General features: G+C 35.7%; 1 protein-coding gene across 2 annotated transcripts in view; it reads right to left on the bottom strand.

Moving 5' to 3' along the window:
* LOC126974027 (uncharacterized) overlaps window positions 1-5,143 on the bottom strand; it is a 104,068-nt gene extending 98,925 nt beyond the window's left edge. For both annotated transcript variants that reach the window (XM_050821395.1, XM_050821396.1), the window contains exon 1: window positions 4,959-5,143. The gene's annotated coding sequence lies outside the window, so the exon portion shown is untranslated. The remainder of the gene's footprint in view (window positions 1-4,958) is intronic.
* Window positions 5,144-15,634: the final 10,491 nt, after the last annotated feature.

The following is a 15,634-nucleotide window of genomic DNA, read 5'->3' as shown; positions in this document are numbered from 1 at the left end:
AGAAACATTAAATGTAGAACAAACAAACAAAATGACGTCATCACTCAAAATTGTCAACACATCACATTTTAGCACGGATAAAATGTATCGTTGTTTGTAAATAAAACAAATCGATAAACAAACAGACTCAATGTTTACATTCCTTTGTGTGTTTAGATTTCTATCGTTACACCAAAGATCATGGACATAAGACGGAGGAAGTGGTATTGCAGATATTGCGCTCTTGCTCGCACTCAGGGTCGTAGTGGGATTTAAAGTTGTTACGCTTTGATATTATCCTGCACATGAAGTTAACCATAATTATTTTTTTGACAATAAGGGATGAGGCCAGCAGGACGTTCAGCTGATAGTAATTGATACGCCCTACCCATTACAATGCAGTGCAGCTCAGGATTCTTAATTCTTAAAATTTTGAGCCGCACTACAATTCCGCTCGTCACCTTGAGACATAGGACGTTAAGGCTTATTTAACTAGTTATGGCGCCCTTCTGACCGAAACACAATAATGCTTACACATGGTAAGGCGGTTGTGGTACCCTTAATCTAGCAGGCATCCTGTGCAAAGGAGCCTCCCACTAGTGTCAGTCCTACTAATCCCCTATTAATTAACTGTAACTATAAAAGGAACTTGTTACTGTTAGTTATTTTATAGTTTTCTATAGCATTTTGAACATATTTACAAGGACATTAAGAATTCACTGTCCGATGAGCATCATAAATTCAAATATTAAAACATTCATTGAAGAAGAATAGGCGCAAGAAATTCAGCGTGCTTTTTTTCATAAAAATATGTTTACAATGTAATATCATACAGTAAACATTTATTATTAAATAGCCTGAGGGATTTCATTCCATTGCCAGTTTGTGGTATCATAAAGATAATCATTTATGTTATAATAACCTTTACCAGATAAAAGTTTTTTTAACAATGCTTTTTAGGTCTGAATAACTAACATCCCTACTCGCATATTTTCAGATAGCTATTAGTCCTGGAAGCCCTACAGTATGACGGTGGAGCTTGTTTAGGACTACCATCGCACCCAGTCACAGGTACACAATACCCACAATAATACAAAATTACAATGTGTCTTGGAGTGCCATAACAATACTACTAGAAGTCATCGGCAACGACTAGTCCTGGGAAGGTAGAATTAAAATTAGAGACGACGTTTGCCCGTCTTGCAAAACAGGTGTAAGACGTCGAATTGTCGAAAACATCGCCCTATTTTTAACCGACTTCGAAAAGGTGGTCGTTCTCAATGATCCGATTTCCGTGATTCTTAATAGGTAGCACATACAAATAATATTATTTATAATACAAATAATAAATAACTTTATATTTTATTAATATTAAAGGTATAAAAAATATTTGCATAAGAGGTGTATTAAATTAAATCTCTATGAAGTTATTTTATACTATTAAGTTTTTGAAGTCGGATTTATTTAACGTAGTTTTTTTTATATACATTTAGTCGGAGAATAGTGATAAGGCTGAAAAGCCGACAAACAGCTAAATATTACTAACAAGTTGACACCTACGCTTACTATTAAGTAAGCGACTGTTATTGAACCTAGCGGTATCAAACCTGTAGTTTTGTGTCTTGGTCAGGTGTACAACGAACCCACAAGCTTCAAAACGAAGTAAGAGTTACTGTGTAATCAATTTCTTTTACAGCGCTTTAAAATGTTTCAGAGGGGTTAAACATTTACGCATTGACATCATTCTTATAAATTTTAAAAATTATATATTTTTGTAATAGAAGATTAGACGAGCGACCCAAAGCTTTCTATGTGTCTTAGGTAGGTACAAGGTCGATGAGAAAGCTACAGTTTTATGGAAACCAGCAGAATAACAAGACGACAACTTTGATAAAGAACATAAGTGCCAAATGATTATACAAACCATCATTATGCAAGGGAAATATGGATTGCAAGTAGCGGTTCGAAATGATATCGGTTTGCTAGCAAACACTAACGGCCGTTTTCAATAACGTATCTCTAGTTACGGATACATTGCTGTCACCGTTTAATGACAAGATCTTATCTATCCATAGTTATGTCCAATATAGTTATAGTCCAATGCTTTATGTCGATAGGTAATTGAAATGTAAGTAAGCGTAAAAGGATAGATTTGTCTTACCTCTGGTAAGTTAAACTAAGGATAAATAGGTTATTGAAAACGGCCGTAAGACTAATTAATGAAAGATTAACAAACGGACAAAAAACACGCCATCATCAGTATTCGTATGACGTTTCAATCGTAAAGTGAAAGGTTACTGGCTTTACTTACATTTGAGTGTAAGCGCAGTGATATCATACGTGTAGTACCATTCTGATGACTCTGTCAAACTTTGAATTTCGGAAACAGTATATTTCTAAAAATGTACTACACTTCTGGACACTTTCTTATGTTCTTCAAGATATCATGAATCAACATTTACAGTAACGTTATCAGGTTAAGCTATAATTATAATCTAGTTTCAACTAATGCCCACTGATAAGAGATAACGTTTAAGTGTCGCCATAGCATGGACATACAAGATCATAGTTTATTTTTTATGAAAGAACTACTAGCTTCTAACATAACAAACACATGTTTAAAACAGTGTAACTTAAAAATGAAAAGCAGATTTTATTTTTAAAAAATATTTTAGTTTAATGTAATAATTGAAGTGTTCCCTCAAGGACTCTTAGAACCATCAACAGATCTTAAACACACACACACACACACACTCAAAAACACATACACATTATATTACTAGTAATTTTCAAATTTAAAGTCATCTATCGTTATTAAAGCTCCTAGTACAGATGTATACTATTTTAATCATTGTGATCCTTATATCTGGGGGTGAGGTCCTGGTGATCTGTAATACAGGGTCAACCTACTTCAGACACCAGCTCCTCACAAAATACTGTACAAAATGTAACACTACTGTACTGTTTTATCTTTAAGATCTTTGTGAGGAGAAAATAAATAGATATTTATTATTATATTATGATTATCTTTAAATCAATTTAATCACAACGCAATTCTAAGTACTTAGGAGTAGCAACAATAATATAACTTGAAATAATTCTTTAAAAAACAGATCATACTCATTCTATGTTATAAATAAGCGCCAAGTAAAATTATTCCAAATATTAAAACTTTTTGTCTTTATCTGACCTTTGTCACTACAGAAATACATGACACGGAGAAGTAATTTTTAAACTTAGAGTAACTATATATTTCGTTTATTAATAAGTCAGATGTGGGTGCCTAGTTATGAGTATGATCTGTTTGTTGTAGAACTATTGACTTTTCATTTTTAAATTCATTTCTGAATTTTATGCTGAGATCTGTAGAGCGTGCATAGACTTTGCTCGGACTTTACTTACGTAAAACTTAACTGAATGTGATATTTTTTATGACAATAAGGGACGAGACGAGCAGGACGTTCAGGTGATAGTGTCTGACACGCCTTGCCCAATGCAGTGCCGCTCAGGATTCTTGAAAAATCCAAAAATTCTAGGCAGCGCTACAATTACGCTCGTTAAGTCTCATTTGCCTAGCTACGGCGCCCTTCAGACCGAAACACAATAATGTTTACACATTACTGCTTCATGGCAGAAATAGGCGTCGTTGTGGAACCCATAATCTAGCCGGCATCCTGTGCAAAGGAGCCTCCTTAATCTCAGTATAATTTCAACTTATTAAAGATTTTCCCCCTTATTCATAATGGTCCGCTAACTTTAAACAGCCGCTAAGGACTGTTTTTTTTCATTCTGACTTAGGTCAATAGAAGAAGACCGAGTGAGAATTAGCAATGCTTTAAGTTAGCAGACTATTATGAATAAGGGAGTATGATAAGCTAACACTCAGCTAAGTTTTACGTAAGTAAAGTTTGAGCAAAGTCTAAGTACGCTGTATAGATCTAAGCCTTAAATTTCACTTTAGCTTAACTGTGGTACCTATCTCGCAAAAATTAAATGAATAATTTGATTGACATTTTAGCTTTGGAGCTGTCAAATCTTACGCGTCAATTGAAACTGTTCTATTCTATTCCATTCTTCCTGGCTTCTGGAGTGGTAAGTTGTTTCAATTTGATTATCCTTTTGCAATATTATAATTACGAGTATGTACCGCTAATCAGTGTTCCAATTATGCTTGTTTTTTTAGAATTTTATTTGATTTTGTTGTTTAAAATTGTATTAACTTTCAAAAGGCTGTTGATGCAATTCGAAGGTACTAGGCGAACATGTTAGGAACGTAACGAATGTAGGTCCACCCCCCCTGGTAGAGAGGCGTACGTAGTTATATATATTCAATTGAATATGAAAAAACACTATAATAAAGCTATATCTCTTAAAATTAAGCAACCAAGGTTAGCCATTGAAAGTTACACAGCATTGTAAACAAGACTCACTTAGTTCCTTACTTGAATAGGCATCACTGTTACTTACGGAATCCACGTAATAATTAAGAACAATTGTGCGAAGGCGTTAAATAAGGCTTCACTACAGTTAGTTGTCATATACCGCCATTACTGAGGAATCGGACGTGAACAGGTGAATGCTCTAACATGATGCGATATACATCTAAATATTTGTAAATAGATAGCAGTAATTCTGGAGATGTATGTACATGAATACTAAGTAAATTCCTGCTTGTGAAAACTTATTTGAAACATAAATTAACAATAGATTTGTCATTATTTTTCGCTCACAAATGTTATGGCCGTTTTTTCACATTTCGGCTTTAAGGAATCTTTACAATGTCTTATCTCCATCGTCAATATAATGCACAGAGGTGTCGTTGAGTACCACTCAATGTATGTAAATATAAATCGATCACTTTCTAAGTACCTACAACTTTCAAATTTCCACGTAATCAAAGCTAGGATACCAAAAATATCACCACCTCACATGCAATTCTTAACAGCCTTACAGAAGTTGCGGTAAATTTACGAACTTACCAATCGATCCGTTGACACGCAAACTTCCAAAACAGAATCAATTTCACAAAACCTTCAACTTAATCCGCTTTTGCCTGTCGAAACTTAACTTATAAAAATTGTCACAAATACTTAACACGTTTCTACTTATAATAAGCAAATAAAATGTCCGAAGCGCAATAGACGCGTGAATACTGCGCCAAAGTCAACGGTTTACTGAAAGACTGAGAAGGAGGCAAGTCACGCCGTGCGCCCGCGCAACACCGAGCTTACCTTTACTTCTACTGCGACTGGGTGTTTTTAATACTTTTGAGTTTGCAAATTTAGCAAATTTAACTCTTATTGCTGAATAAAATTATTGAACAATCGTTTAATGTTTACCTATTTAATTTTTATTTGTAAATGTATTGAATACCTTTTATTGAAACTAAAATTAAGTAAGAGATTGAAAATTCAATATCAAAAATTGTTACAAAAAAAAAATTAATTACTTAATTTTAATATATGTTCAGACTAGAAGTTAGGTTTATTTGTTGATTTCTGCGTCTCCATGGATTTTTTTTGCTTATATATTAATAGGCTATTTCTTTTGAAGACATTGCAATAAGTATGTGGTATTTATAAAAAGCAACTACATTTTCATGAATACATTACACTACAAATACCCACTACTTTTTAAAGAAACGTCTTTCCGCAATGTAAAATTTAAAAATTGAAGTTTTATTCAGGTTCTTTTTCCACGTATCAAAACTAATCGTGCAGCGTACAATCGGCTCCCGCAGTTCGACCTCGATATTCGGCTTTATAACACACAAGTAAACTTCTACGCTCCATCTATTTTACATTCAAGCCTTCTAACGCAGTAACCGCTGTCAATTTTCTGCTTCCTCGCACAGTGCAGGAGATTACACGAGCGTTGACAATCCAGGACAATTTAAGCTCACTTGCGTACAACTTATGGTAAACTCTGCTGTAAATTGACTGGCTAATCGAAGTAGAACAGTTGTAGAGATATTTTTATTACCTACAACTTTGCCATTTGACTTTCTTCCATAGGACTTGCAGTTTTACCGGAAATCGAGATCAACCCGTTTTTTATACCGACCTCAGATCACCCGTAAATTATTTTTCCTTCATTTTTGTTATATTCTCTTCAATTTCCAATGGGTTGCATCCTACTAATATTTTTTTTGGTTCCAAAAATTATCCACACTGGTCTAAACAGAAAATAAAATTCCTTAGGTATGGTGTAATCACCTTATTTATAAGCACGGCTTTACCCACGTTTTATCAGTATGGGTTCCGACTAGTTTCGGACCATTCGGAGGTACTTCACCAGGCTGAGTGTAGTGGTAGGTAGTGGTTCGCGAAAATGTACCTTCTTAATAACTTATTAATGTCTCACGAAAGTTTTAATAATTTAAATTATAGCCTTTTGTGAAACTGAAAGATGTAGTTTCGAGGTTCCATATCACCTAATGGGATATAGTGCTTTACAGCAAAAGAAATTAAGTGCTATTATCAGAGTCATCGCTCACAGTCACAAAGTGACAGAAATAGCAGATGGGCCATCTGCTATTAAGCAGCATTCTGTTGTTAATCGATAATAATATGGCAAACTATCTATAAATAACTGATAATCCTGAAATATAAATATATTTATTTACCATAGGGAGTGACAATAACATAAAATAGTGCACCAACACTTGGTACTAGATTAGTTCGTAAAGCGGCCATTAATTGAGGAGAAGAACTGTTAAATAACTTCCAGCTTATCTTTTAAATAATAAAACAACTTAGCCGACATAATGTAATATAATTCCACCTTCGCACGACACGCCACAAGTTAGGATATCATCCTCACCATCTGGATGTGTGGCGGTCCTCCACAGTGCGGTTTACAAGGAGCTTTCTTCCACGTACTACAAAGCTGTGGAATGAACTTCCTTGTGCGGTGTTTCCGGGACGATACGACATAGGTACCTTCAAAAAAAGCGCGTACACCTTCCTTAAAGGCCGGCAACGCTCCTGTGATTCCTCTGGTGTTGCAAGAGAGTATGGGCGGCGGTGATCACTTAACAACAGGTGACCCGTACGCTCGTTTGTCCTCCTATTCCATAAAAAAAAAAAATATAATACAATTTTAGATATTGATTTGGTGGTATTTGATTCAATCTACGTAAGCGGTTTTTTTATATTTGGTATAATTATTTTGTAATATTTGGTAAATTATTGAGTAAAAATCATTTATTCTAAAGTTTTGTTACACTCAGCTAAGTTTTACGTAAGTACAGACTGAGTAAAGTCTAAGTAAGCTTTATAGATCTCAGCATAAGACTTACCAAATATGCATATAAAAATTCATAAAAACCGATCGAGCTGTTTTGGTGTAGTATACAACTGACATTGTGGTACGATAATTTTATGAACATAATATAGATGTATCTGTAAATATTTGAACAGTTCAAATAGCTCAAAACATAAACAATCTAACCTATCAAAATTTTAATCCTATTTCGGCAATTTTAACATTTTCAATAATTTTTTCGAATGATATATTAAAAACGAACAAAATGAGAAATAGACAAAAAAAAGCTTACGCCATTTTAATAGAAGTGGGGCCCCGAAAATATTGTAATATCTTGAGTAGTTTGGCGGTGATCACTTCAAATCAAATGCTCTAACAACAACAGCAAATTATTTACATTTGTAATACTTACATTTATTTGCACCTCAGATAATTTATTCGTCTAGATAGTACCTCTTGCTGTAAGGCAACGCATGATAACAGGCCAGGTTTATCACTTTAGTGTGAGTAAGAAGCTACGTCTTACACTCGCGATACGTACTATGTCACTTTGTTTTAGTGTTGCTGAAAATAGAGGTTAACTAAACAGTCTATTCAGATGTAAAAATGATCTAAGATTTGCACATAACAACCACCAATTTGTTTCCTTGAGTAGAAACTCGGAACGCAAAAGACATTAAAATTACGGTCACTTTTGAAATAGTTGCGTTATCGTGTTTATTGTCTGCTTGAATAGAAAATTGAGACACAGCACGCAGGCCGCTAATAATATTACGTGCAACTTAGTATTAATGCACACAAATGGAACAGCTGTACTGCTGTACTCTGCGACACTCACGCCACACCGTAACTATTTTTTCAACACAAATGATAGTATAGTGAGCCTTATTATATCGATCTTAGGGCCATAAACCGAACTACAACATACACGTTCATATACGTAGGTCACACTAAAAGTTTTGGGTAACTTAAAAAAACGACATGTTATAACTAAAATATTATGTTTATTGTTTTTCAAAATACTCTCCTTTACATTTTAAACATTTTTTCATGCAATCGAACCATATTTTAAAACACTAGGACTACAGATCTGAAGGCATCTTTTCTACGTGCTGATTGAACCCTATCACTGCCTCTTCGGAATTGGTAACAGTAAAACCTCTCATCAAATCTTTGATTTTTGGGAAATCACAGGGTACTAGGTCAGGCTTTGTGCAGGATGGGTTACGAGTTGTACTTTTTCGGAAGATAAAAATGACATAGTATTGTTGGCCGTGTGTGAAAAAGCGTTGTCATGATGTAGGAGAACTGGGTAAACAAATGATAGAATTCCACTCGGCATTTTCTCATTTTCAAAGACCCATTCACAAGTTCGCTGTTTTTTTTCGGGTTCAAAACAATAAATCCATGTTTCGTCTCCTGTGACAATGTCATAAACAGCATTATAATGTCCGTGGTCATACTTCATTAGCATCTGTGAGCAACATTCCACGCGAGCCCGCTTCTGCTCCACTGTCAGTTCATGAGGTATCCAACGACAACAAAGTTTCAGAACTTTCAATTCTTCAGGTAAAATTTTCTGAATTTGGCTCATACCAATCCCCAATAGTCCTCGAATTGTCTCATAGGTAATCCGCCAGTTTTCTTCAATTAGCTGCTTAACAGAAGCCACATTATTTTCCGCTATTATTGGCCGCAATTCACGAAATTCGTTATCTAAAGAAACTAGAACTCTCTCAAATTCAGCAAACCATCGCCTCACGGTGCTCAAGCAAGGTGATACTCGTTCAAAAGCATTTTGAAGACGAGCGGCACAGTCTTGCGGAGAGAGAGAACTTTTAAAATCATAAAAAATCATCGCTTTAAAATCTTTTCGACAAATGATTTCCCGCCAATTGTTTTTTATTACGAAGAAGTTTGCAACGTTTCAAAAAATATAACATTCGAAATTCAAATAGTTCTGATTAGCTAGAAGTGCAAAACTTTTAGTGTGCTCCATGTATTACACACTAGTGCATAATAACTGCAGTGCCTAGGGTATGTTTGCGGAATCGAGGGTGCCTCATTTGTATGCTGTGATGAAAAAAAAAAAGAGTTGTTTCCTTCTGGGATAGGCTCCGCAAATCTCAGAACCGTTTCCTCCGAACGATTTTTGACGGGATGCCTAGCAAGAAAAATCGTATTACAAGTTGAAAAATTATTTAGATGATAAGAAAGCTTGGGTTTGAATTGCTCTAAAGGATTTGAGCTTTCATTACTCTTAATAAAATATAGTATTAATAATTATGAATTATATTATAAGCAAAAATATATTGTATATAAAATGATTTGTAAAATGATGAAAATGTTAATGTTGATTTAAAAGAGTGGCAATGAGTTTCTTGCAAATTCTTCTCATTAGCTCAACTCTTTACAAAGTGGCGGTAAACTCAATAAGAAAAGTAATTTTTTCACATTCAAATATGTCATTTCCGTGACCATTATGAAGAGAGAGGATTTGATTTGAATAGAATTATTCCTACAAAGTTAAGCTAGTACTTAATTGCAAATTATATGAGAGGAAAAATAGCATTCAATGTAAGCGGGTAAAACAGTTTTTTTTGTAACAACAAAGAGTTGATTTAATAATTAGTTAAGACTGCAAGTTCTGACATTAATATTGACAATTTATTGGCTAAAATCTTAGGTTAAGGATTGGTCTCCGCTGCGCTCCAACTAGATACCGCAGGCGTAGTCTCAAAGTGCGACAACTAATACTATGCCCAAGTGGGCGTACTCAGGCCAGTCTCGAACAATGTGTGATATTGACGTGCGACATGTTCGGTTAAACTTTGCTAATAATTGAAACTAAAATGCCGAATTACGTAGTAAAACTTTGTGAAAATAATACAACAAGAAACAAGAAAGACACTGGGATCACATATCATTAGTAGGTAAGTATTTTGTATTTTATTAATTTCAATGTAAAATAACACGAAGCGTATGTTACAAAATTTGAAAGATGCCACCGCACACAAGGCGCACAGAGCAGCGGAGACCAATCCTTAATCTAAGGCTAAAATTAAAAATATTTGTTTGCATCTTAGATAATTTATACGTCTAGATAGACTATGAAAGCTGTGAACACGTCAAAAAAATAGCAGCAAGCTATAAGCTTCTATTTTCAGCAGCGCACGCACACATAAACAAAGTGTAAGACGTAACTGTCATGCACACTAAAGTAAGTAACTAAACTAAGGTTTGCATTTTCCTCGTAGCTGTCATTTAAAACCATTTAAAACAGTGTGGAGGGATATGGAAACTACACTACTCGGTTATATTAAATCTCGACTTCGTCTGGTACCTTAAGGTTATACCTCCGTCAGGAATCGTTAACCTTGGTGAACAATTCAAATTGAAGAATTAGGAGGTGGTAGCGATTTAATTGTCAAAAAGGATTCAAAAGCAATCAATTTTGAGAAAATAAATTCCTTCATATTAACAACACATACGCCTGCACCAGTTAAACAAATCTTCCGGCCACCAGCCACTCAATATCAAAAGATAATATCTAATTTGGTACGGAATCTCGCGGACGGTGTCATCCGACCGGTTACGAAGCTCACGTCAGGTTGTGGGTCACCCACATCAAAAGTAAAAACTTTCTTCACGATGCAATAATTCGAGATAAAAACCTGCCGAGTAACGGCAATAGATTGTTGCCTTTTTTATCTTACTAGTTTTACATTTAGTGTTGCCAGACGGAACGGAACCAAAAGTGCTCTTAAAGAGGGCTATTAGAGGAACTTATAATATGCTACTAAGAGACTCGCTTCAGGAAACATTTAAGTTGATAAATATCGTAATCCTTCTTTCGAAAAAAATATTACGTAATTTAAGAAAAAAATATAAATTGAATTCATTCAATTCAAGACGAAAGGATGAATTGACGTACAGTTCACGAGCCATTTGATAAGTTAGCTAGAGTTAAGGACTCCTTCATAGGTCTTGGTATTAAATTTTACAATAAAATAACAGACATTATACTAGGACTTATTGAGCACAAATTCAAGAAATATATTAAGGCTTCTTCAAGAAAGAATGCTTACTATAGTATAGTAGATTATACAGAGAACAATGATGCACGGTGCTAATCTGGTTCTGCGTAGGGCACCACCAAAATTGTATAATATTATATATTTTTTTTTTATGAAAATACGGGACGAGACGAGCAGGACGTTCAGATGATGGTAATTGATACGCCCTGCCCATTACAATGCAGTGCCGCTCAGGATTCTTGAAAAGCCCAAAAATTTTGAGCGGCACTACAATTGCGCTCGTCACCTTGAGACATAAGATGTTAAGTCTCGTTTGCCCAGTAATTTCACTAGGTACGGCGCCCTTCAGACCGAAACACAGTTATGTTTACACATTACTGCTTCACGGCAGAAATAGGCGCCGTTGTGGTACCCATAATCTAGCCGGCATCCTGTGTAAAGGAGCCTCCCACTGGTATATTAAATAGGCTAAGTTGTTATATGATTTAAAAGATGGGCTGGAAGTTTCTTATCACTTCTTCTCCCCATGTCATAGCCCCTTTACGAACTGATGTAGCTTCATGACGTTTACCAAGTGTTATTGCAATATGTTAAGTTATTGTCACTCCCTATGGTATATAAATATATTTATATTTCTATCTCTAGTAATTATCTCCAATATCACGTTATCATTTTCTTATCAGTCAATGTTCCCATTACGGTACCTTATTTTATATATCACACACATACAAGAATAAGCCGTCTATAAATAAACCGAGTCTATTAATTATAAATCCTTTTAATTTTTTTTATGGAAAAGGAGGACAAACGAGCGTACGGTCACCTGGTGTTAAGTGATCACCGCCGCCCACATTCTCTTGCAACACCAGAGGAATCATAGGAGCGTTGCCAGCCTTTAAGGAAGGTGAAAGCGCTTTTTTTGAAGGTACCCATGTCGTATCGTCCCGGAAACACCACACAAGGAAGGATGTGTGGACGAAAGCTCCTTTTAAACCGCAATGTGGAGGACCGCCACACATCCAGATGTTGGTGATGATATCCTAACTTGTGACGTGTCGTGCGAAGGTGGAATTCGGCGGCAGAAATCAGATGAAACAGCTCTTCGGAATACTCCCTATGATAAATGCGGTAGAGGACACACAATGAAGCGATGTCTCTACACAACGCCAAGTGATCCAGCCGTTCACAGAGCACTGGGTCCCCGACAATTCGAGCTGCTCTGCGTTGCACGCGGTCAAATGGATCGAGCTGATACTGGGGTGCGCCAGACCAGAGATGACAGCAATACTCCATATTTGGCCGGACCTGCGCTTTATACAGCGCTAGAATGTGGGCCGTTATTAAATAATATACCGATAAACGCTACATACGTAGCAATATATCGCAGCGATTTCAGACTGGTCAGATCATCGAAAGCCCTATGGAGACACTCCACACGCCACCGATATCCGCGTCGATCGTCAGTTCCCGCAGAAGCTTGCGCAAGATACATGTCATCCATGATGGAAGTTGATAACGCACTTGCATTTATAACACGTAGTCAGGCCCCATTGGGCCTTAAAGAAAGAAGCCGCGGCGTGTATGGTGAAAAGAAGCAAGTTTTTCATACCAACTTATAAAATGAGTTGAAATTCGCTTTCAAAAATTAGCATAACTATGATGAACGAGAAGGCATTCTTAATCTTACTGGCCTTGGTTACTCCACTAATAAAGAAAGAAGACACCGTTATAAGAGAATCAATAAGTCCTCATGAAAGATTATGTGCTACACAGCGCTTTTTTGTACAAACGTTCCTACGAATTTTGTAATGTATGTACTTACTAAGAGCTACGTACGCCGAGGCGCAGTTCCGAACGGCGCGCGGAGACATGCGTCTGTCCTGTTCTGCGTCTCGTATCGCCGGACAGATTTCTGCGCGATACGTGCATGTTTTTTACCGCTTATTCTTAATTTAGTTGCAATTACAGATAATTTAATTTAATTAGTGCGTTGTGAACCTTATTTGTATGATGCTTAATATCCAGAATATTCAAAAAAGATATGACTTATGGGTGATTAATTATTGCCGAGAAATTAAACGTTTTTCATATTATGTATGTTGAATAAAAAAACCTACAAGCAACTTCTTGCAACCGCCTTAACTTATTTTTTTCTGCAAAATAATAATAATGAAAAATCATTGAAAGCATCTATGTACGTTAAGTACAGCCTAGCGAAACTCTCCAAGAAAAAAGCGATTGTATGAAACGTGTTGTGATTGACAGATGACGGTTATAATCTTGTAAAAATGGAGATATCCGAAATCCATTACGTTATAAGCAACTGGTCGCTTTAAAACTTAGCCGGATTATACTTTGTCGCCATATCATTGTACATAATTACTCTTTCAAACTTATGTCAAACTAACTGACCCGGCAAACGTTGTTTTGCCATATAATTTATTTTTACTGTTCAACGGATTTTTCTCCAACGTATTTTACAAATACAACTAAGTATTATGAAAAAGTATTTTCAAGTTTGGGTTTATATATAGTATATATATGACACTCACAAAAATTTGAATTTCTATGGGTAACAGAATTTTCAAAATCGGTTTAGTAGATCCAGAGATAAAGGCCGGCAACGCTCTTGTAATTCCTCTTGTGTTACAAGAGAATGTGGGCGGCGGTGATCACTTAACAGCAGGTGGTCCATACGGTCTTTAGTCCTCCTTTTCCATAAAATAAGATAACCCTCTAGAAAATTGTGATAATGATTTTAAATGAAACAAAGTATTTTCTTGTTTCATCAATTTTGCAACGATTTCATATTATTCTGCGATTCGGGACGGAGGCAAATCCAACAAATTAAAAATCATGAAAATCAGACCAGTCGTTCTCCAGATATAAGTGTTCGAACAACTATATTGTGTAATGTATTATAATTTGTACTAAATCCTAAGGCTGTATGCATATGATGGGTGATAGTAATGCAAAAGTAATAGGTAGCTACTGCAATATATTCCTATGTACTCCTAAATTATGTTAAACGATTTATTTCAGTCAGCATACATATGCAGATTTTGCGATTTAAAAACGCGTGAGCAAGTCACGTAGAGTTGGCCATAGGAGAAACATGGCATGTCCAAATGTATGCCTGCTGCTTTTAAGGTTTGACCCTGCGATTTGTTGATAGTCATTGAAAATGCAAATTAATAGGAACTGCAGGCGTTTAAAATTAATAACCCCTCCACCCGCAGCCATCCGATCGCCCGCAAGCTCGTCACACCGCCTGCCACCGGACCGCACCACAATATCGCGCACTTGGTTGTTTATCGTCGTCATAACTATCCAAATATTTGTTCAAATAATGTAGTATAGACAGAGATTATCTACTTTAAATATCTGTTATGTAAGTATGATCCTGATTTGTAAGCTATATTATTGTAAAGTTTTAATAAAATCAATATGGTAGATTTCGCATGAAAGAGCTACAAACATACATCCATATATACAGACGTCCATACATTCTTACAAACTTTCGTATTTATAATATTAGTACATACATTTTAGGAAGGTCAGAAGGTAGGGCTAAGATTTTTACAGGTCCATACATCCAGACATACACACATTCTTACAAACTTTCATAATATTTATAATATTAGCTGATACTTTATTTGAAAGCCAGAAGGTACGACTGAAATTTTCAGAGTTGTAAGATTAAGTTTAGTATGTATCGATGTATGGGATATTTAAATTTTATAATAAATGGGGCTCACTAAAAGTTTTGCACTTCTAGCTAGAAAATGACTGGCGGGAAATAATTTGTCAATTGTTTTTTACCACACATCAAAGTTATACGTACGCAACGAAAATGAAATAAAGACGAATATTTAAGAGCGATGATTTTTTATGATTTTAAAAGTTCTCTCTCTCCGCAAGCCTGTTACCGTACGTTACCTGTACCGCTCGTCTTCAAAATGCTTTTGGGAGAGAAGCACGTTGCTTGAGCACCGTGAGACGATGGTTTTCCAAATTTGAGAGAGGTCGCGTTTCTTTATATGAGGAATTTCGTGAAGGGCGGCCTTCAATTGCCGTCAACGAAAATAATGTGGCTACTGTTAAGCGGCTAATTGAAGAAAACTGGCGGTAATCCGCCTATGAGACAATTCGAGGACTATTGGGGATTGGTATGAGCCAAATTCAGAAAATTTACACAAACAATTGATAGTTCTGAAACTTTGTTGTCGTTGGATACTTCATGAACTGACAGTAGAGCAGAAGCGGGCTCGCGTGGAATGTTGCTCACAGATGCTAATGAAGTATGACCACGGACATTCTAATGCTATTTATGACATTGTCACAGGATTATT

Source organism: Leptidea sinapis, chromosome 31 (genome assembly GCF_905404315.1).
Source record: "Leptidea sinapis chromosome 31, ilLepSina1.1, whole genome shotgun sequence".
NCBI lineage: Eukaryota > Metazoa > Arthropoda > Insecta > Lepidoptera > Pieridae > Leptidea > Leptidea sinapis.
This window is presented reverse-complemented; position numbering and strand designations above follow the sequence as displayed.